Raw genomic sequence first — 23487 nt, 5'->3', positions numbered from 1 at the left:
ATGCACACTATCAGGATATACAAAGGTTCCCTCCACCACATATCCTTCACCAGAATCCGCTGCTACGCACATAAAATGGTCTGAGTGTCCTTATCCGACAGCCATCAAAACCCCTCAGACAAGTAGATGTAGTTGAATGGCATTTCCGTTTAAGTTGCTCTGATCTAGGCATATGATATTACTCTAATCCTCAGATACTCTGAACTCTCCACCCATTCGTGGCTTACTTGCCTTAGCATGTCTATGGACACATTGGCAAGGTGCCCTTCAAATCCCATGTTTCGAAAGAGCAGCACAACGACAATAATCAATAATTCAATGTCGACGCATGTCCTTTATACATTGCATCGGACGAAAGGCCTGGCACAGTGTAACAGATTGAAGGACCCAGAATTTTTATGGCTTTGCTGACCACATTTAGTGACAATAGACTGAACTGCACCGTTTGCTGTATTCAGACGTGAAAGGATCGTGGACAAAAATCTATAGGCAACACAATAAATTCCACACATTTATATAACTATAAATTATATTAAATCTGTAAGTTATAACAACAAACACGATGTACTGATTTGCACCATTAACAAAAAAACTCAGATTACACTGGTGTTCCAGATACAACAAACGACGTAGGTTTCACAATCAGATGGCGCCTTACGATCTTCCTCGCTGCTGCCGTCAAAAATACATTGATAACACAACAATACAAGGCTCAGGGAAAATGCAGAACACACTTATAAAGTACTAGTAATTACTCAAAGAGCACCAACAAACGAAGCGGTCAATAACGTCACCAATTCTTAACGAGAAAACTGCTTTAAAATCACAAACAGTTGTCGCTATTGTCCCCACAATTAAGAAAGCTCCAATTAATAAAACTTAGCTATGATTAAAATAGTTACATAATTTTACTGAAAGAATAGCAGTATATGAGCCATGATTATTTGAAAGACTTAAAATTCTTTGCCTCTTCCAATTCTAATGAGTCTTCTTTGAAAACTTATGAAACAAGTGTTTGGCCACTTTATAGCATAATAGCTCTCATTCTCAGTTGCTCCAGTTACATGATGCAAACCCACCAAAACATATTAACTCTTATCGCCCTGAAGGGCAGTTACAGGAAAATTTAAATTTATCAGAATAAGTGAGCTAACACATAATTATCCGGCCGCGGTGGTCTCGCGGTTCTAGGCGCGCAGTCCGGAACCGTGCGACTGCTACGGTTGCAGGTTCGAATCCTGCCTGGGGCATGGATGTATGTGATGTCCTTATGTTAGTTAGGTTTAAGTAGTTCTAAGTTCTAGGGGACTGATGACCACAGCAGTTGAGTTCCATAGAGCTCAGAGCCATTTGAACCATTTGAACCACATAATTAACTTAACACATTATACTAAGAAAGCCAAATTAGCACATAGATATGTTGCTAAGCCATTCACATACCTTTGGCCATGTATGAGATATTGAAGACAAAGCCATTCAATTTCAGTCAAGTAAATGAATCACTTGTCCCAACACAAGCTAAGAAATCTTTTCATACAGATATAACGCTCATCATCTCATGCACTGAAATATTGGTAATTTTTCACCATTACAGTGAATCATCTATTTATCCCAAGAATCCACAGCTCACACTTAGTAGAAACAGGTCCTATGATGTTCACCGCTCGGCTATCAAATAAAACCTCTATCAATGGACCAAATTTTCGAATTGTGCTCTACAACTACTCCGGCTGGTCTCCTTTACAGTTCTCACTGATTCGACCACCAAATGACAATTATGTGTACATCCAAGCCGTACAGCCCACACTAGTTCTTCCCTCAAACGAAGTGAACAACAGCTCAGTAGCCAGAGAAGACGCTGCTAGAACAGCCCCTTATACGCAAGGCACACTCTGCAACTCTCCCTCTCACCTGGAAGAAGTTGGGCCTTTCTCAGCTAGGAGGTGTCCGCCGCCGTTAGCTGAGTGGTCAGCACGACGGAATACCACCCCTTGGGTTCGATTCCCAGCTGGGGCAGGAGATTTTCTCCGCTCAGGGACTGGGTGTTGTGTTGCCCTTATCATGATTTCGTACCCATCTCCGACGCGCAAGTCGCCCAATGTGGCGTCGAATGTAATAAGTACTTGCCCTCGGCGGTCGTGCTTCCCCGAGTGGGGAACTGCCAGCCCACAGTGCCGTACGCTCATTTCCATTTCAGGTAGGAGGTTCGTGATTGTCCATAACTTACTATATGGGTAATTGACGTGGTAGGCCAACATGAGATTGGCCAGTGTGGTCTTATGGGCTTGATGGATTGCTGTATAGAACGCACACAAACCTACATAAAAACCACACAAACCTACTGAACACATGTACTGCGACAAAGAGATACTGATTCCCACTCTTTGTGCACAGCAAGGGTCCTACATAGTCAATAAAAATGTTATCCATGGGACTACATTTCCAAGACGAATATAAAAACTCCCAGTGGGGATTGTAATTTGGTTTTTCTGTCTTGCACAACTCATACTGCGCAATCAATATTTTAACATCTTTCAAAATACCGCTCCACGTAAGGTGTTCTAAGCTTCTAGGCAGTATTCACAAAATTCACACTCTCGTCACATAAGGAACCAAAGAACTAATTGAACACTGCCATTACAAGATACTTTGGCAAGCAGATCTTGTAGCAGCCATCGTAATGATTCTAGAAAATTATAAATTCCCGTAAACGGAACACTGATCGAATTTCTCTCTTTGGTCCAACCTCGGCAAAATATGGCATATGTCGTGGTCCTGCTCCTGCTCCTCTTTTAAATTCCAAAAGAGCAATGAAATATCCGTCAAAGCAGCAGCGACGACTTCTGAGGGCTGCTCCAGTCTCTCAGAATCCTAACTGGATAACTCCTCCTAAAACATGAAACTCAAGTTGTCAGAAATCTGATTTTCAGACTCACGTGTATGTTCCGCGTAAGACTGAAAGCGGAAGTGTGTGTGCCGCCCGCCCAACATGCAACGCGGCCCGTCTCTCGAGTCTTCGCCAACACCTAACTCAATGCCTGGATATCGGCTTCCAAATCAAATTCTTTATGCTCAACCTAAAACCTGAACTTCTCCAAGCAGAAAGGACTGCAAGGGCCTCTAACGTATATACTGAGTATCTTTGCTGTGAGTCTGACGACATGTGCTAGGTACTGCGTTCACGTTCATCGCCATGAAAGCACATGAGGCGACATAGCTATTCGAGGCACCGGTTTGCACCTCGAAGTCGTTATTAAAGTCTGGTATCGCCAGAACTGGAGTGCTGGCGACAACCCTTTTCAGGGAATCAAAGGATGCTTTTCGTAGATTAGTCCAGCAAAAACTCTCTTCATTTTTTGTGGCTGGTTAAAAGACGCATCAAGCTGGAATAAATCTGGAATGAAATTACAGAAGTACTTAATCATGCCAATGAGCCGTGCCGTGGCCTGTTTGTCCCTCGGCGGCTTCAAGTCTGAAATGGTTTTAGTTCTACTATGGTCCATGGTTACCCCAGGGCCTGACACAGTGTGCCCAAGAAAGTAAATCTGACTGTGAACCAAGCTGACCTTAGAGAAATTAACAGTTAAGTCAGCCTCCCTGAGACCATGCAAAACCTGACCCAGATGCCCCACATCTTTTTCGTAAGTCTTGCTGTATATCACAACATCATCACATTAATTGTAGCCACAACGTAATGATATATTCCCCAAAACAGCGTCCCAGAACTCGGAAAGCTCCTATGACCAAGCCAGAGGGAGCAATATCACACTCGAAGGGATTGTAATTGGTACATAACATCGTAACTGTTTTAGATTCCTCTGCCAATGGGATTTGATAGTAAGTTTGGTTCAAATCCATATCGCTATAAATACATAAATACAAGCTCCAGAAAACCAAGCGAAACAGTTCCGGAGATCAGGCATTGGAACTGATTCCAGTACGGCTTTCTGGTTCAAGACCCAATAGTCTATTGGGCGATACTCTCACTCTCCAAGGCCTCTTACTGAGGAAGAAGAAAAATAGGCGAGGCATACGAGGAGATCGAACATCTAATAAACCCTTCCATCAGAGGCCGATTCACAGTCTTACGCATCTACGGCAGTGATAGCCGATATTTTCTTTGTCTCGCAGGGGTGAATAAGTCAATTGGATGCGGCATTAGATCGAGTTAGTAACTCCCAAATTATCAGTGAAGAACCTAGGGAAATTCCTAAAGAACATCGAGCACCTGTTCAGCTTGCTATTGACTCAAATGACTCACGCTAGACCTGCTGGCACCACCAAGGAAGGAAGATTGCGTTTAACGTCCCGTTGACATCGAGATCAATAGAGACGGAGCACATAGTAAGATTTTGTCAAGGAGGGGGATGGATATCGGCTGTGTCCTTTCAAAGGAACCATCCCGGCGTTTGCCTGGAGCGATCGCAGAAAACCTAAGTCTGGATGGCCGGACGCGGGTTTGAACTGTTTTCCTCCCGCAGGAGAGTCCAGTGTGCTAACCACTGCGCCACCTCGCTCGGTCTAGCCGCACCACTGACCGCACAAATCCTCTGCTGAACCGTTTGCTAACATAATGGAAACTTCACCTCCTCCTTAAAATTTTAAATAAATTAAGTTTGTCACTATAGTTCAACGTACATCCAGTCTTCATTAAGGGATCAGACCTTAATATTAACTGAGTCATTAACCCTTTTACCATCATAACTTTCATAGGCCACGCCAATTTACCAGTCTTAACTTTCAAGCGATACTGGTCAACTATCGACAGTGAACTGCTATTGGAAATAAAACATCTCTTACCCACGGGAGTTATCGGATCAAACCCTTCCACGCTATGATACCGAAGGTAGTATCTGCTTGCTAATGAAAATATTGCACTGCCATAATCAAACTGTTCAAAGAGCAGTTAAGAAAATAAAAGAGAACACGTTTTCGAGCATTACGTGATGGTTTGCGGACCGGAAGAAAGCATCTTTTGCTCCTAAAGGAAGCTCGTGGTTGTTGTAAATCTCTGACCACATAACCAGGCTGACGGCAATGAAAACAGGCAATTTCCTATAACCGTTTTCATGTAGTAATTGGTGTTCGTCCACTTTCAGCTGTTTCCTGCCGGTGCACCTCCGACGGTAATTTATGCTTTTGGTCCGCAAACCTAATGTTCTTGACTGCTGAAATCATTTCACGTAGATCGGCGAACGAAGGCGGTATGTCACAAAACACCTTAGACGACCGATCCCGTGGATGCATTCCTTGAAGTATTATGAACATCATATCACTTTTTGATAATGTACAGATAAAGCTATACCAGCCAACAATTCCTTTCCACATAAATACTGAGCCCTTCTTACCCTTCTTACACTCGAAAAACATACTCATTAACAAAGAATTTCCTCATGCGGACACCCATCTGTTGAAAATTTCTACTATGGAAATCCTGCATTGAATTTCCATCTTTAGTGACTTCGGACATATTTAGAAGTCCTACAGTCACTAGATACAATACTTGCAACATAAAACCACGTGAGAACCGTAAAAAGGCCGCCTGTTCCTGCAAATTGACAGTTAACAAAATAACTTTCACGATTCCCTTACGATTTTCCAAGGACAAACTGCGATAACTACTCTTAATTGACACTAACGGATTTGGCACTTAAGCATAACTCTAACTAAACTTAGTTTCCTGACCACCAGTCTGAGCAACTACACCTTTATTTAGCTGTGGAACGTCAAATTCCATCCCTCCTTGCCAGTAGAATAAACTAACTCTATGCTGGTGTCAACACAGATCACCTAGCAATTGCTGAATCTGTAGACGACAGGCGATTTCCGTATTGAAAAGTCTCAAATCTAAGATCGTATTATATACATGGCTACAACACACCTGAAAACGCGAAACCTCCAACCGCGAGCGACCCACATGGTTTAAAATTTCAAAATCCTCCTAGGCGTCACACAACAACTTAGCTGAAGTAGTGCAAGCGTTACTCACTTCTTCTACGATATTGATGGAGATGTTAACCGACTGATCCAAGAACGTGAGCATCCGTTGACCAAGATCGGAAACAGTATCTTCAATGGAGGCTTCCCGAATATGTAACTGACATATTAAACAAGCTTTCTTCAAATACTTAACAGCCACAACAGCGAGAGATCAGGACGCCACTCTGAAACAGTGACAAAACAGTCAGTACCTGGACTTACACGGGTCCGAGCGTCATGACCAAATGTGCGTCTGCTACCAAGTGAAAGCGTGCTGGGCCCATAAATCATGAATAAAATCTAAACTTTGTTACCAATAAGCCGATGTCCTTAGATAACAGTGAACTGAATTGCAAGCTGTGCTCAGTCCTAAATGTGCATAAACATCCACACGATTACTTTGCATTTTTTTGTCAAGTGCCTGGACGACGATTCATCTAACCGCGTTCAAGCTACATCTCTGCCATTCTACTCTCGAGGAGCGAGTGTGAAAATTAAACACTTGCGAGTTCTCTTAATTTCTTATCATGATCATTTCTTCCTATATAGGTGGGCACCCGCAAAATATTTTCGTACTCTGAAGAGAAATTTGGTGATTCAAATTTCTTCAGAAGGTCCTGCCGCAAGAAAGACGCCTTTGTTTTAATATTTTGTTTATCATATCTGTTCCTCTCTCTCCCCTACTTCACGCTAATATAAAACGAGCTGCCCCTCCTTAAACTTTTTCGATGTCCTTCGTCAGTACATCCCACCGAGGTGGCGCAGTGATTAGCACACCGGACTCGCATTCGGGGGAAAGCGGTTCAAACCCGCGTCCGGATATCCTCATTTAGGTTTTCCGTGATTTCTGTAGATCCCTTCAGACAAATGCCGGGATAGATCCTCCGAAAGGGTACAGCCGATATCCTTTCGTAATCCGAGCTTCTGTTCCGTCCCTAATGACCTAGTTGTCGACGGAACGTTCAACAATAACCTCCTCCTAGTCGTCAAACCTATGCGATACCGATCCTACGCCGCAGTTCAGACGTGGAAAGATCATGGACATAAGCCCACAGGCAACACAATACACTGCACACAATTGCTTAACAATAAATGACAGTAAATTTTTATAAGTGGTTAGCAGTCACACTGAGTGAATTATTTAAATTAATGAGGATTTTTTTCTAATGTTTATTCCATTCTATTCTTTGATTCTGGTATTCCATCATATGACAAAAAGTGGCTGTACCTTGACCAGTGCAGTACTACCTACCTACCCTCGCCTACATCGGTAGCATTCTCACAGCTGGTACGGTTGAGCAGGGTACACTTTGGTAAAGTCATAGCTGACACAGGGACGTGCTGAGGTGTCCTTCTGCCAGACAGTTGGAGCGCTAGAAACGGTCACGTGGGAGATGCAGAGTGCATTGACGAGAGAGCACTCATACCACAGGGTCTCTCTCTCGCCTAGCAACTCTCCTCCCGACCAGACGCGTTCTCTAGTTCCTTTCTTAGGGCAAAATGCCCTCAGTCTGTCTACAGCAGCCTCCTGAAGTCGTAGAACACATCACTTGTATGCCTTAACAGAGAGGTTTGGAGACAATAAAACTCTAATTGTGACAACTATTTGTCCTTACGTGGCTTTCATTTTAAGGAATCTGCTAACAAACACGTCGCCAGCGCCCCACGCTGTACTGCTGCACCGACTGGCCCAGCACTACAAACAACTTCAGATCTTCCGCAATAGAAACAGTGGCTTTTGTGCCAAATGTTCAAAGCACTCTTCTTGCAGTTTCTTTTCTCAGGAAAACGCTGAGAATGTCATCAATTTTTCGCGAATGTCTGAGACGTGGGACGCACTTGTTCCTGGCTGTATAATTTTCTGTTAAACGTAATTAAACTGAAAGTTTCAGGCAATGCACACACCTTTGTAGAACCAGTAGATGCCTTGCACGAAAGGACAACGTCTGATTCCCTTGCAAAGGGGTTAGCAGAGTTCTACTCCGACAAAAGGTGCGTCAGTTGTTACAGGGACAGTTTGTCCACTTTACGCCATAAAAAATGATGAGGACTACGAGACTTTCACCAGCATCATACGAACTGTGTCTTGTCGCACGAATACGTTGGGAAAGATGCTACGCGCATTTGGGTTCTAACTGAACAAGAACTATCCATGAATTCATTCACTGGATAAATACGTAGAAAGGGAGAAAAGTTAAAGTGGCCTGGCCTGATTCATAGCACGAAGCCGTGAGATTGGCTCTGTTTCGTGAAAAAGTGAGCCGATTTGTTTCAGCACCTACGCATAGCAATGAGCCACGCCATAGCTTTATAAATGATAGAAATCGTCAGGGGTGTGGAAAACCGAACCACACAGCCTGACGCTGTCGCACTCCTTGTTGCACGAAATATCACACGGTGGCTGTTGCCTACAAAATCAGACGCGAAGCTATAAAGAGCGAAATGCGCCGCAAAGCAATAAACAAAATGAGAGGCTACAATGGGGAACTGCTAACGCACAGTGGGGAAACGAACCTGAGATTGGCGGTGCCAGTCACCCTCGTTACCTACAACAATAATCAATCAAGTACGAAAAGCAGGAATTAATGAGGTGGCAAATGTCTTTTTAGGGGGCAAGCTCACAGGAAGGAGCTCAGATTAGTGTTTCATATTCTCGCGAAATGATAAGCGTGTGCTCAAGCTGCAGCAATATAACGTAAGTGGGTTAAGTGGACAGGTAACAGTAGCTGTAGGAGCATGTTTTGTGTATTTGCAAATCGATGGGAAGAAGTATGGGTCTGACATGGAAGTAGTGAGCAAATGCCAACAGGATTTGGATGTCATTTTAGGGAACGGCTTCCTAATCCAATTTCAATCGGTAACGGATTATACGATGCGAACTGCACAATTGCGTTCACATTTGAGCGCGTGCCTCTGTCCTGAGGAACCTATGATGTATGACCTCCTCCGCGGGCTCTGATAGAACCGTGTAAATGGGTGTTTATACCTAACACTCTTCTCAGAATCAGTGACGGTACGGGAAATGTTCTCTGGACTGATGTTAAACCCAGACACCAGCTAGATCACACTTTCTGGTTGATCTGTGCAGCCAGAACGACTTTCTCGCCTGCAAATTATTCTCAAAAGATGTGTAAGTAAACCAGAAGCAGTAGGAAAGAGGTTTTGTGTGCCAATATATGTTGATTATTTTGATCAGAGGGACACTGAGATTCCACCCGGAAGTATATTGGCTACTGATGAGAAAGTATTGGAAGCAGCAGTTGAATTTGAAAAGCAGTTTAAATACAACGGAAGGAAACAGTTGCCAGTGGGAAAGGTTCTTGCTGTTACGGCTTTAGCTATGAAATAAGTTACGAGAGAAGTTTGTACATTTTTCTGACTTATACCAGATCCCTTTGCACCCAGTTCTGGAGGAATATGCATGATTATTTGAGGAACGACTGTATTTGCGAACAACAGACCTCGTATAACACGAAGTTCCCGTGGGACGTGGTACAACGATTTCTCAGAAACAGCTGTTGAACATACAATTCAACAACAGCTGGCTGCAGATATAATAGAACCTTATTCAAATACACGGTCATCACCAACTGTCATGATCTCTATGAAGTCAGTCAATAGCGACACATCTGCCGTCTATGCATTGCTATTAGAGTTTTAAATACAGACGTAAACCCCCCCCCCCCCCCCCCCCCCCCCACACACACACACACTTACACTCTACCCTGAATCGTGTAACACTGGACAGATTAGAGAATTTTAAATATTTTATGATGCTCTGTGGCCACCGAATTTCGATTGCAACACACGATCAAACAAAGTCCTCTTTCGTGGTTCTTCTGGACTGTATGAGTTTCTCCGCATGACTTTTGGTCTAAGGAATGCACCTACCACTTTTCAAAGATTTGCTGACTTTTTGTTGAGAGGCTTTAAGCCCACTGTGTGTTTTATATATTTAAGTTTTCAAGAACAATTGAGGAACATATTGTTAAGAAGTGTGTTGTTGGAAGCTGCACATTTGAGATTGAAAATAGGAAAGTAATATTTTGCAAAAACGCTGGTTCAGTACCTGGGACACATCACTAGTGCTGATGGGGTTTAGCCCAACCCAAGACTACAGATTCAGTTGAGACGCCGTACTTCGGCCTTAGCCATTGAGGCCTGCGTGTTGTAAGTGCTGACTTATCCACCTCTTTATAGCCTCGGCGTTGTTACGACATGTGACAGAAAGTTTTCTGCTGGTGCGACCTTTTCTTGGTCTTTCTGATTATCACCATCGTTTTGTAAAGGATTATGCTATGATGGCTAAACCATCCGCAAATTTATTAAAGAAAATTGTGGAAGATGAGTGTGAAATAGTTATGAATCCTATTAAGGATATTTTGATAAGTTTATCTTTGCTAATTTACCCAGATTATGAGAAGCCCTTTATTCTTTCAACGGATGCTTCGAATTATGTTGTCAGACCTGTGTTTAGTCACGAACATAATGGTGAAAAAAGACCCACAGGTTATACTTCTAGTCAAATGATCTCAGCGGAGATAAAGTGCTGCCGAAAATGAGTAGTTAGCCCTTAATTTTGGAGTAAAATGTTTCAAACAATATTTGCATATGCAAAAATTTACTGTGGTCACTGACCAAGTTGTCCGTGTGTGGATGTTAAGTTTAAAGGAACCAAATAGTTGCTTCATTCGATGGACATTGAAACAGTCGTAATATGACTGCGATGTATCATACAACCAGGTCATTTACATCAGAATGTTGATTCACTCAGCCATAAAGTCAGAGTGGTTCAAATAGATGATGTTTCGATATAATAACTAAAAGAAGCACAGGAAATATTTGTAAAATGTCGTCGGTATGCTTCCTATTAACATTTCGTCACAGAGGTTAGTATCCGATACCGCAAGACCCCAATGTCTTAAGAGAATGGTAATACATGAAGAGCTGCCACAACGCATCTTGGCGCAGTATCATGACAGTTTACTGACATACTATAATGAGTGGCATGCCACAAACGCTGGAATAGCCTTCCATTCCTGGTGAAAATGTAGACAGGGCGATGATCGGAAATATATACTGGCACTACAGTTTCATGACACATGATGGTCCTGACTACCCATCAATATCCCAGGTGCCCAGCTTGCATTACTCTCTAAAGTGACGGACAATACTGAGGCCAATACTGCATTCCCAATACCTTTACAAAACCCCTTACCCATTCACACCTACAAGTCAGAAGTACTGAGTTATCCAACTCTTTGTAGGCTCGACGTTTTTAAGACATGTGACAGACAGTTTTATGCTTGCAAGCCCATATACATATGTAGGCACCACTTTCAAAGTGGTCCACCCAAGAGAGAACCCCTGATCATATGCGTACACGGTTTTATGCATCTGATCATACTCTCTGAGTTATTCGTACTCACTGATACTTGCTTGCTAACATTTTCAGGTTTTTGAGTTTGTGATGACATTATGAATTAATGCGTAATCGACGAGCTAATTAACATTAGACGTCTGTGTAATCGCAAACTTTTTATCGATGATTCGCCACACTAAGATTTTACAAATGTTACCTACATTATTTCAATGCAATTAATTTTGACGAAGATGATGCCGCAGGAAGCGTTAACATATCTTGTTTAGTTCGTGTGCTCTACGCTTCGTTGTCTTACTAATGCACCATGTTCGACACTTCCTTCAGAGCCGATAAGAAGGCTGATGCTAAAATATCATCTGGGATGCCTTTATCAGGTACAATCAGTTACTGATGCTGTCGTCGGGGAGAATTTCATAGCCGTTTCTCAGGCACCAACTATTTTAACGTGTTTGTGGTTGTCATATGTGATCACAAAACACTGATCTACACTCCTGGAAATTGAAATAAGAACACCGTGAATTCATTGTCCCAGGAAGGGGAAACTTTATTGACACTTTCCTGGGGTCAGATACATCACATGATCACACTGACAGAACCACAGGCACATAGACACAGGCAACAGAGCATGCACAATGTCGGCACTAGTACAGTGTATATCCACCTTTCGCAGCAATGCAGGCTGCTATTCTCCCATGGAGACGATCGTAGAGATGCTGGATGTAGTCCTGTGGAACGGCTTGCCATGCCATTTCCACCTGGCGCCTCAGTTGGACCAGCGTTCGTGCTGGACGTGCACACCGCGTGAGACGACGCTTCATCCAGTCCCAAACATGCTCAATGGGGGACAGATCCGGAGATCTTGCTGGCCAGGGTAGTTGACTTACACCTTTAGAGCACGTTGGGTGGCACGGGATACATGCGGACGTGCATTGTCCTGTTGGAACAGCAAGTTCCCTTGCCGGTCTAGGAATGGTAGAACGATAGGTTCGATGACGGTTTGGATGTACCGTGCACTATTCAGTGTCCCCTCGACGATCACCAGAGGTGTACGGCCAGTGTAGGAGATCGCTCCCCACACCATGAGGCCGGTTGTTGGCCCTGTGTGCCTCGGTCATATGCAGTCCTGATTGTGGCGCTCACCTGCACGGCGCCAAACACGCATACGACCATCATTGGCACCAAGGCAGAAGCGACTCTCATCGCTGAAGACGACACGTCTCCATTCGTCCCTCCATTCACGCCTGTCGCGACACCACTGGAGGCGGGCTGCACGATGTTGGGGCGTGACCGGAAGATGGCCTAACGGTGTGCGGGACAGTAGCCCAGCTTCATGGAGACGGTTGCGAATGGTCCTCGGCGATACCCCAGGAGCAACAGTGTCCCTAATTTGCTGGGAAGTGGCGGTGCGGTCCCCTACGGCACTGCGTAGGATCCTACGGTCTTGGCGTGCATCCGTGCGTCGCTGCGGTCCGGTCCCAGGTCGACGGGCACGTGCACCTTCCGCCGACCACTGGCGACAACATCGATGTACTGTGGAGACCTCACGCCCCACGTGTTGAGCAATTCGGCGGTACGTCCACCCGGCCTCCCGCATGCCCACTATACGCCCTCGCTCAAAGTCTGTCAACTGCACATACGGTTCACGTCCACGCTGTCGCGGCATGCTACTAGTGTTAAAGACTGCGATGGAGCTCCGTATGCCACGGCAAACTGGCTGACACTGACGGCGGCGGTGCACAAATGCTGCGCAGCTAGCGCCATTGGACGGCCAACACCGCTGTTCCTGGTGTGTCCGCTGTGCCGTGCGTGTGATAATTGCTTGTACAGCCCTCTCGAAGTGTCCGGAGCAAGTATGGTGTGTCTGACACACCGGTGTCAATGTGTTCTTTTTTCCATTTCCAGGAGTGTATTAACTTATGCGACGTTCAAAACACTCCATACACTTACAAATCGTCACGCTCTTTTCCAGCACAACATTGCTGCCCAGAACAAATGTCTTCTAACCATTGGGATGCGTATTGTTTCCGCATGATACGGACAATCCCCACCCAATAATTTTTATTGTCCTTATCCTTGGTGCACTTGTTTGTAACTGCACTTCAGAAAAGGGGCAATTGCGAACTTGATGCAACACTCACATATTTACTTCAGCTAACACCATTTAGGACCCTATTCTGGGAATGAATATCTATCTTTGGTATTTCTTATGGACAACCTGCACGTCGAGGAATAGTTGTGTTCAACCCCCACTACATAATAAGCCTCTTTTCTATATTGCCATGCTTCGTTAGCTCTTTGTCTAGCTAAAATAATAGGCCAATCAAGTTGTTGAAAAGCTGCATCATACAAAATTTAACTGCTGAGTACTTTACCGTGTGCCGTGAGCACCTTACTTCCCTTGTAGCGAACGCCTCGGTGTAGTGAGAGACGCTCCGCTTTACTTACGACGGTGCGAGCTCCAACAGATGATCGCAATCACCTTCCCAGCTGATCTTACGCTTACCTACATTCTGCTACATTCTGCTATGCATCTGAATACCCTTACAAGCATATTTTGTCATCTGCTTATTATTCCATTGTGTTATTATCCGCCGGCCGGTGTGGCCCAGCGGTTCTAGGCGCTTCAGTCGGGAACCGCGCGACCGCTACGGTCACAGGTTCGAATCCTGCCTCGGGCATGGATACATGTGATGTCCTTAGGTTAGTTAGGTTTAAGTAGTTGTAAATTTTAGGGGACTGATGACCTCAGATTTTCAGTCCCATAGTACTCAGAGCCATTTGAACCATTTTTTTGTCATTATCCATGTGATCTATGCTACTATTATATCTGAAAACACATATCTACGATTTTGTTAGGCCGTCAACAGTTGACTGTTGTGTGACTCACCCCGACTACGCGACAGTTATTAAATCAAACACACCTCAGTAATGAGATTAATTCAGGCACCACTACTTTCACACCATTGATTTCCCTCCTTTCTAACTTTGTTTTACCTTCCTTCGGCTAACGCGCTCCAACCTCAGAGGGTCACATTTATATGGCTGCCCTCACTACCCACATCGGTGCCTTCTGTTTGTGAACTACACGTCTTTGTATTCAAACAAAACCTACAGTACCTTCCGCCCTTCGAAGATCGTCGACACAGGCCGGAATATTACGGTACCAATATTATATAATAACTCGACTCGCACAGAAAGATGTATTTTGCACAAAGTTTCACCAACTAAACCTTCTTTAATGAGAGAGAACTGCTACGCATTTACCACTCTAAAGGTCTTGCCTTTTCCGGCATCTAACTTTACACGCTTAACCATGATACATCTTACATTTACATTAAGACGTGCGTTTGGATTACTCATCGCCCTTTTGTCCCGCGAAGTTCATGAGTTTCTTGAGGCATGTCTGAAATGTTTCTTCGGACATTCACGTTTATTTGTTGCTGTAGGCTCCACTACTTTCTACCATTGTCAATGAATCCGATAGTACCATTACTCGATTCTGAGCTTCATTAAAGCAACGCCTCACTTCAAACTCCATTGAAAGTGGACAATTTGTGCTAGGATTCGGGCCTACCAGCACGCTCCGCTTTCTGGTCAATTTTGCTGACCGATTACTTAGGTCATAAGACAAATGAATTCAGGTATCATGTTACGCCCTCATCCACATACCCTACTGGCCATAAAAGTTGCTACACCACGAAGATAACGTGCTACAGGCGCAAAATTTAACCGACAGGAAGAAGATGCTGCGATATGCAAATGATTGGCTTTTCAGAGAATTCACACAAGGTTGGCGCCGGTGGCGACACCTACAACGTGCTGACATGAGGTAGTTTCCAACCGATTTCTCATACACAAACAGCAGTTAACCGGCGTTGCCTGGCGAAACGTTGTTGCGATGCCTCGTGTAATGACGAGATATGCGTACCATCACGTTTCCGACTTTCATAAAGGTCGGATTGTAGCCTATCGCGATTGTGGTTTATCGTATTGCGACATTGGTGCTCGCATTGGACGAGATCCAATGAATGTTAGCAGAATATGGAATCGGTGGGTTCAGGAGGGTAACACGGAACGCCGTGCTGGATCTCAACGGCCTCGTACCACTAGCAGTCGACATGACAGGCATCTTATCCGCATGGCTGTAACGGATCGTGCAGCCACGTCTCGATCCCTGAGTCAACAGATGGGGACGTTTGCAAGACAACAACCATCTGAACGAACAGTTTGACGACTTTTGCAGCAGCATGGACTATCAGCTCAGAGACCATGGCTGCGGTTACCCTTGACGCTGCATCACAGACAGGAGCGCCGGCGATGGTGTACTCAACGACGAACCTGGATGCACGAATGGCAAAATGTCATATTTTACAGCATAATGATGGTCGCATCCGTGTTTGGCGACATCACAGGGAACGCATATTGGACGCGTATATTCGTCACTGCCATATTGGCGTATCACCCGGCGTGATTGCATGGGGTGCCATTGGTTACACGTCTCGGTCACCTCTTGTTCGCATTGACCGCACTTTGAACAGTGGACGTTACATTTCAAAGGTGTTACGACACTTCTTTCGATCCCTGCAAAACTCTACATTTCAGCACGATAATGCACGACCGCACTTTGCCGGTCCTGTACTGGCCTTTCTGGATACAGAAAATGTTCGACTGCTGCCCTGGCCAGCACATTCTCCAAATCTCTCACCAATTGAAAACGTCTGGTCAATGGCGTCCGGGCAGCTGACTCGTCACAATACAGCAGTCACTACTCTCGATGAACTGTGGTATCGTGTTGAAGCTGCATGGGCAGCTGTATCTGTACACGCCATTGAAGCTCTGTTTGCCTCAATGCCCAGGCGTATCAAGGCCGTGATTACGGCCAGAGGTGGTTGTTCTGGGTACTGATTTCTCAGGATCTATGCTGCATGGGCTGCTGTATCTGTACACGCCATTCAAGCTCTGTTTGCCTCAATGCCCAGACGTATCAAGGCCGTTATTACGGCCAGAGGTGGTTGTTCTGGGTACTGATTTCTCAGGATCTATGCACCCACATTGCGTGAAAATGTAACCACATGTCAGTTCTAGTATATTTGTCCAATGGATACCCGTTTATCATTTGCATTTCTTCTTGGTGTAGCAATTTTAATGGCCAGTAGTGTAGGTGAGACTCGTGTAAGCATTCTCGATAACACTAGGCCTCCTGCCTCCTGTATCCCTGTGTTGAGATGACTCGGCTTTCCACCATCGTGTTACGAACATAGTTCAGTCAGAGGACGTTCGGTCAGTATACTGCGGACACCACCCAATCAGTCTATCAGTCGCACAACACCGCTTTCTGTCGACTGCCTGCCATCTTGTGAGGAAACTGCCCTGCTGCTCCATGGCGCCAAGCTTGCCTGGTTCAACGGAGACGGAGCCGTGTTGGAAACAATGTTCGCTAGCCCTGATCTGACTGATACTGATCGCTGGAACAAAGCATTCCATCAGAATATGTTTATCGTTGCTCAAAACCATGAGACTCTTGTTCGCCAGCATGCGCGTCTCTCCCATACTGAAGGATTGAAGGCAACCTTCTGGTCACTACCACTAAAATCCGGAGTGTAATTACCAAGCTACTCTAACAATATGAAGAATTTAAAAATTCATTCCACATGAGATAGCCACTGTACATAGGGAATTGTCAAACCTGACCGCTACCTTGAATGAAACCAAACCGTTAAAAATTCCTGCTATACAATCCGCATGCAACCCAGTTACATGTCAACACTTTACATTCCATCATTCAGCTGGAACTACAACAGACCTCAAACCGAACCTCTTACTCACCGAGAGCTCTTTGAAAACTTTAACAAACATTGCCTCTCATTTATCGCCGCTTATGCAGATTATCTACTCTGCAGCATAACTATGCAGCTGCCAGTGTACAATTGCCACGGCCAATACATCCACAAAATTTGCAATGATCCTGTTACTTGCACGAACTGTGAATTTAGTGTTAGCATCTTCATCCTTTTCCAGCTTCATCCAACCTCACTACAAATACGTCCACTAGCAAACCAAAAATATTTACATCATTAGTAAAGATCGCCAGACACAGTCGGCGATGTTACTTGATACTTTTCCATCTTTCATTCATATCAATTACTAGTGTGTCTTACCTGATCCGTTAGCTCTGGTGAGAGCAACTGTGAAATGCTACTGTTTCTAAAGGATACTCATATGCCTCCTTGCACACGTATTGTTGTCGCGATATACGAACACTGGGGTCTGTGTCGATAACAGTTTGCTACATTCAGTACCACAGCTCTCTACTCTGCTATAATTGTGCGTTCATGTCTCAGAGCTGACGGGTCAATTTGGCTAATAGTGGACTCCTCTCTAGCAGTGACATTATCACACCCACCGCCCGACTATCTGCCCGCCTAACATATGCACGTAATCGTAGCGTTACGTCCATTCTAATTTATGTGCCTGGAGCTCCCCTGGTGTTGTCTGACCCTGACAGCCTGCCTGTATTGTCATATTGCACCAAGATACGTCTCTTGAAGTCTATCAATGATTTATTAACTCGGAAATAAGGAAAAATTAGCCTTAACCGTGTCACTGGACATATTGATGACTGGAACACTACGGTTTATGTAAATAAACAGTTACTACTAATGTGACATGTGTTCTTCTAACATTGATTATTATCTACTTTCTTCTACGCGTTCCATATGACGAGGGTCAATGTAAATGTGGTAAATCGGAGCCACAAGCAGTATCAGAGCAACATCGTCCGGTGAATATCATGGCCGGAACACTTAGGAACATGGTACTTCTGAAGTGTAGCCCCTCATCCCTGTTTAAGATTTAGGAATTATGTGCTCACAATAGTTAGTGGTTTTACATTTGCATTTATTAGCACTTTATAATGGAGAACTGATTTAACTGCGTGTAAAAAGATGTAGTAATACGTAAGTGCTCTTCTGTACTTGATCAGCTCCCAATTGGGTACTGTGCCATATTGGGAGTAGGATTCTGTTGATAACTCTTAATGTTACACATCATTTAAAGTAGAAGAAAAACACAGGTATTTAACTAATTCATATTTATAAGTATTGTTCAATTACTACCTTTCCTGCTATCTGAAAACTGCTACCGTAAACACTTTATACCACGATTACCTGTAAACCTCTTCTATTGTCACATCACACCATGAGCCACCATTGCTCTGCCCCCTTAACTGAATGTTCCACTTTCATGTAACCTGTGAGGACTGATCACCACGCCTACCAACGCCGTTAGTTCCAACAACAGACAACCATCGGTGCGCACAGGCATTGCTGGTGCACCAACTCAGCCGCTTTCCGTGTGAAGCTCTAGGTCGTCTCCATTGGTTTCACCCTCCACTGCCGCCCTGGCACTAACTTCGCTCAGACGGCAATGCATCAGCGCAAAGGCTCGTAGATTTACCCTCTTCCCTATTTTGTAAAACATGTATATGTCCACGTGGTCAGCTTGGAATGTAATTCATGTACTCAGTTTCTGTAAATGAACAACGTTACCAAAGTCTATACAACTTGAGCCATTTTAATGAGTTTCGTTTTTCCTATTTTGTAAAGGTGTATATGTCCACGTGGTCAGCTTGGAATGTAATTCATGTTTTCAGCTTCTGTGAAAGAATAACGTTACCAAAGTCTGTACAACCTGAGGCATTTTAATGAGTTTCGTTTTAAAGCACCGTCCAATATAATAAGCCTCCTACTAAATGTCGGCAAACCCATCCAAGAGACCCTCAAATTCTTGCTGTCAGTTGTAACTGTGATTTTATTTCCAACCACGTACATAGCCCCTGCGGAAGGGGGAGGGATGTGTGAGGTGAGCAGTCAGACTGAACGGATTTTCTAAGGGATTGGATATACTTTTTCAGAATTCTTATTCCATTGTATTCTATGATTCTGGTATTGCGTCTAAAGGAACAGTGGCTGGGCCTTGACCTGAGCAGTATCAGATCTTACCAGCTACGCACCTACCAACTCTCAGGTCACTTGGCTGCTCTTCCCTCAATGAGCACTGCTGATCAGGGGACGCTGCAGTAAACGCTTTGCTGACAGAGAGACGCGCTGTGGTGCCCTTCTGTCAGCCAGTTGGATATCAAGAAACGGTCACGTGAGGGACGCAGATCGAGCGAGAGCGCACCAATACCACAAAGTTTCTCCTCCTGACCAGAGGTTTTCCCAAGTTTATCTTTTTGGGCATCATGCCATCAGTCCACAGAATACATCATTTGTATTTCTCAACATTGAGGTTTGGAGACAATAAAATCCCAGTTGTGACAGCTTTGCGTTTGGTCATAGTCCTCATTTTAAGAATTTCGAATGCCCACATCTCATCTCCATCCTGACAGGGTGCACCTGTACATTTGCCTTTGCACGTACCTTGAACAGGGAGAGACGAGATAACGCTAGATCGAACTTCCATATACACTCCTGAAAATTGAAATAAGAACACCGTGAATTCATTGTCCCAGGAAGGGGAAACTTTATTGACACTTTCCTGGGGTCAGATACATCACATGCTCACACTGACAGAACCACAGCCACATAGACACAGGCAACAGAGCATGCACAATGTCGGCACTAGTACAGAGTATATCCACCTTTCGCAGCAATGCAGGCTGCTATTCTCCCATGGAGACGATCGTAGAGATGCTGGATGTAGTCCTGTGGAACGGCTTGCTATGCCATTTCCACCTGGCGCCTCAGTTGGACCAGCGTTCGTGCTGGACGTGCAGACCGCGTGAGACGACGCTTCATCCAGTCCCAAACATGCTCAATGGGGGACAGACCCGGAGATCTTGCTGGCCAGGGTAGTTGACTTACACCTTCTAGAGCACGTTGGGTGGCACGGGATAAATGCGGACATGCATTGTCCTGTTGGAACAGCAAGTTCCCTAGCCGGTCTAGGAATGGTAGAACGATGGGTTCGATGACGGTTTTGATATACCGTGCACTATTCAGTGTCCTCTCGACGATCTCCAGAGGTGTACGGCCAGTGTAGGAGATCGCTCCACACACCTTGATGCCGGGTGTTGGCCCTGTGTGCCTCGGTCGTATGCAGTCCTGATTGTGGCGCTCACCTGCACGGCGCCAAACACGCATACGACCATCATTGGCACCAAGGCAGAAGCGACTCTCATCGCTGAAGACGACACGTCTCCATTCGTCCCTCCATTCACGCCTGTCGCCACACCACTGGAGGCGGGATGCACGATGTTGGGGCGTGAGCGAAATACGGCCTAACGGTCTGCGGGACCGTAGCCCAGCTTCATGGAGACGGTTGCGAATGGTCATCGCCGATACTCCAGGAGCAACAGTGTCCCTAATTTGCTGGGAAGTGGTGGTGCGGTCCCCTACGGCACTGCGTAGGATCCTACGGTCTTGGCGTGCATCCGTGCGTCGCTGCGGTCCGGTCCCAGGTCGACGGGCACGTGCACCTTCCGCCGACCACTGGCGACAACATCGATGTACGCCCCACATGTTGAGCAATTCGGCGGGACGTCCACCCTGGCTCCCGCATGCCCACTTTACGCCTTCGCTCAAAGTCCGTCAACTGCACATACGGTTCACGTCCACGCTGTCGCGGCATGCTACCAGTGTTAAAGACTGCGATGGAGCTCCGTATGCCACGGCAAACTGGCTGACACTGACGGCGGCGGTGCACAAATGCTGCGCAGCTAGCGCCATTCGACGGCCAACACCGCGGTTCCTGGTGTGTCCGCTGTGCCGTGCGTGTGATCATTGCTTGTACAGCCCTCTCGCAGTGTCAGGAGCAAGTACTGTTGGTCTGACACACCGGTGTCAATGTGTTCTTTTTTCCATTTCCAGGAGTGTATGTACCGCGTTAATGGCGGACTCGTGCCCTCTGACGCGGCATCTCAGGCGCGTAACAGAATGTTGTACTTATTCAGGAAGTTACAACAACGTCCGTCAGGTGCTGGTTAAACAATTAATATTAAATTCAGATCGAACTGACGTTGTAGGTACTGTGGCTTGCATAGTTTTCACAAACAAATGGTGCCTTTCAGCCTTACTGGCAGCTGCATTCACAAATACATTGACAATACATGGTTCAGGGAAGATCTAAAACACACTTACAAAATAATTACATAGATAGTACTAACAAACGAAGCGGTCAACAATACCACCAATTTAAAACCAGAACACTTTTAAAACATCTCTCATTAATAAAACTTAGCAATTATTAAAAGAACCATGTAATTTTACTAAAAGAACTGTAGCTCGCAGTGCTGCGATCTTTTAAACGAAGCTAAAACCTTTTAACTCGTCAAATTCTAAGCAATTTTCCTTTAAAAAGATTAAAAAACCAAGTTTAGGCAAATTTAAAACATACTCAACCCAATAACTCGATGAATACCAACCAAAACAATTTCACTTCAGTTACAGTTACAGCTGATATAACAAAATAAGTAAGCCAGCACATAAACACTTTGACATATTACACTAATTAAGGTAAATTAGGACATAGGCAGTCTGCTACATACGAAGGCGCCTTGAGCCTTATAAATATAGAGAACTTGAAGGCTAAATCATCCAGTTTCTGTCAAATAAGTGAGGCACTAAAGTGCGCTTCATTTACGACGGCGGTCGAGTTTCGGTTCGTTCTGCGCATATGACGTCACAAAACACAGTCAGCCAATAAACAGACAACGACGTGGCCAGAGCTCGACTGCAGTGCAGAGCACGGACGAATGTCTTCAGTTTTAGAAATGTTCAGTCATAAATAAAGTAATTGAACAAAAGCAATGAACTGATAGCAGACTTTCTTTTATAGAAAGTTTGGAAAAAGCATTCTTTATACCAATCGCTTCATATTCTATTAATTAATTAAACCAAACAAGCAAAAAGCCTTCTAATTCAGACGATAGCAAGGAATGGTGTCTGTATCATTCTCACTAACCGCTTTTTCGCAATAAAGAACAGCGGTAATTGTTTATTTCCTATTGTACATCGACCAAACATGAGTAATTCGTAGTCATACCAACATTGTTTGTCGCCTTTTTGCGTGATATTTTAAAGTCCTCCGCCGGGAGAACTATTGACTGAAGAGTTGCGTTAGTGTAATGGTTAACATGTATGACTGCTAAGTGAAAGGTTCTGATTTCAAACTTAGTTCGGTGCTTTATATTTTCTTTATTTAAAAACAATGTCGAAGTGTCTTACTTCATGAATTTTATTCGTTCGGATGTATTTTTTTGAAATTTGTAGTGGCAGCTAGACTCAACCATACAGAAAGTATACGCTATGTACTTTTACCTCTGCAAACTCTTCAAAATTTCGTGCAATGGTTTACTACATCTAATGCTGCACAATAACTGCATTGAACATCGAAACAAAATTAAGTCATTTATGGGGGAGGAAGGTATCAGTCAAGAAGATGTATAAAAATCAAATTTTTGGGCCAAATAGTTTTTGTGAAATCGTATGATAAAGTCTGTCAAAGCAGTCGAAACGCCATGTGTCTGCACAGGCGAGCAGAGCAGTTATGACAAAATCGCGCACAGCGCGGAATGCGGGTAGCACGTCTCTGTAACAGCGAAACGGTTAATGCGGCCGTGGTGGCTTTACTTCGTAAACTGTGCGTTCCCTCCTAAACGTAAGTCTGCTAACTATGCTATGGTGCTGCTTCTCTTGGCGCGTACAACTGGCAACGCAGCAATCTCCCGCCTCTGGGCGGGCATGCGCGAACCGCCAAGATAAAAGAATTGAACTATCGTCTCAACAAAAACTATAATATTTTTTTCACACAAACATAGCGCTCACCATTCAATGCAGTTAAGCGTCGGTAATTTTTCACTATTACTATCCATGACCTTAGTATTAGCACGCATTAACAATACACCCTTAGTAGAGGCAGGTCCAGTGAACTTCGTGTGTTGCACTGATCGTACACCAAATAATACCTCTGTTAATGGACAGTAGTCGCCAATCGTACACTGTGGCTATCATAGCCGGTCCCCTCCAAGGTGCACTGAACCCAAGACCAAACGAAAGCTACATGTCCGTCATCTAGAGCCGAGCTGCACAGCCTACAGCCTCGAACGAAATGAACAACAACTCACT

Source organism: Schistocerca gregaria, chromosome X (assembly GCF_023897955.1).
Source record: "Schistocerca gregaria isolate iqSchGreg1 chromosome X, iqSchGreg1.2, whole genome shotgun sequence".
Classification (NCBI taxonomy): Eukaryota; Metazoa; Arthropoda; class Insecta; order Orthoptera; family Acrididae; genus Schistocerca; species Schistocerca gregaria.
This window is presented reverse-complemented; position numbering follows the sequence as displayed.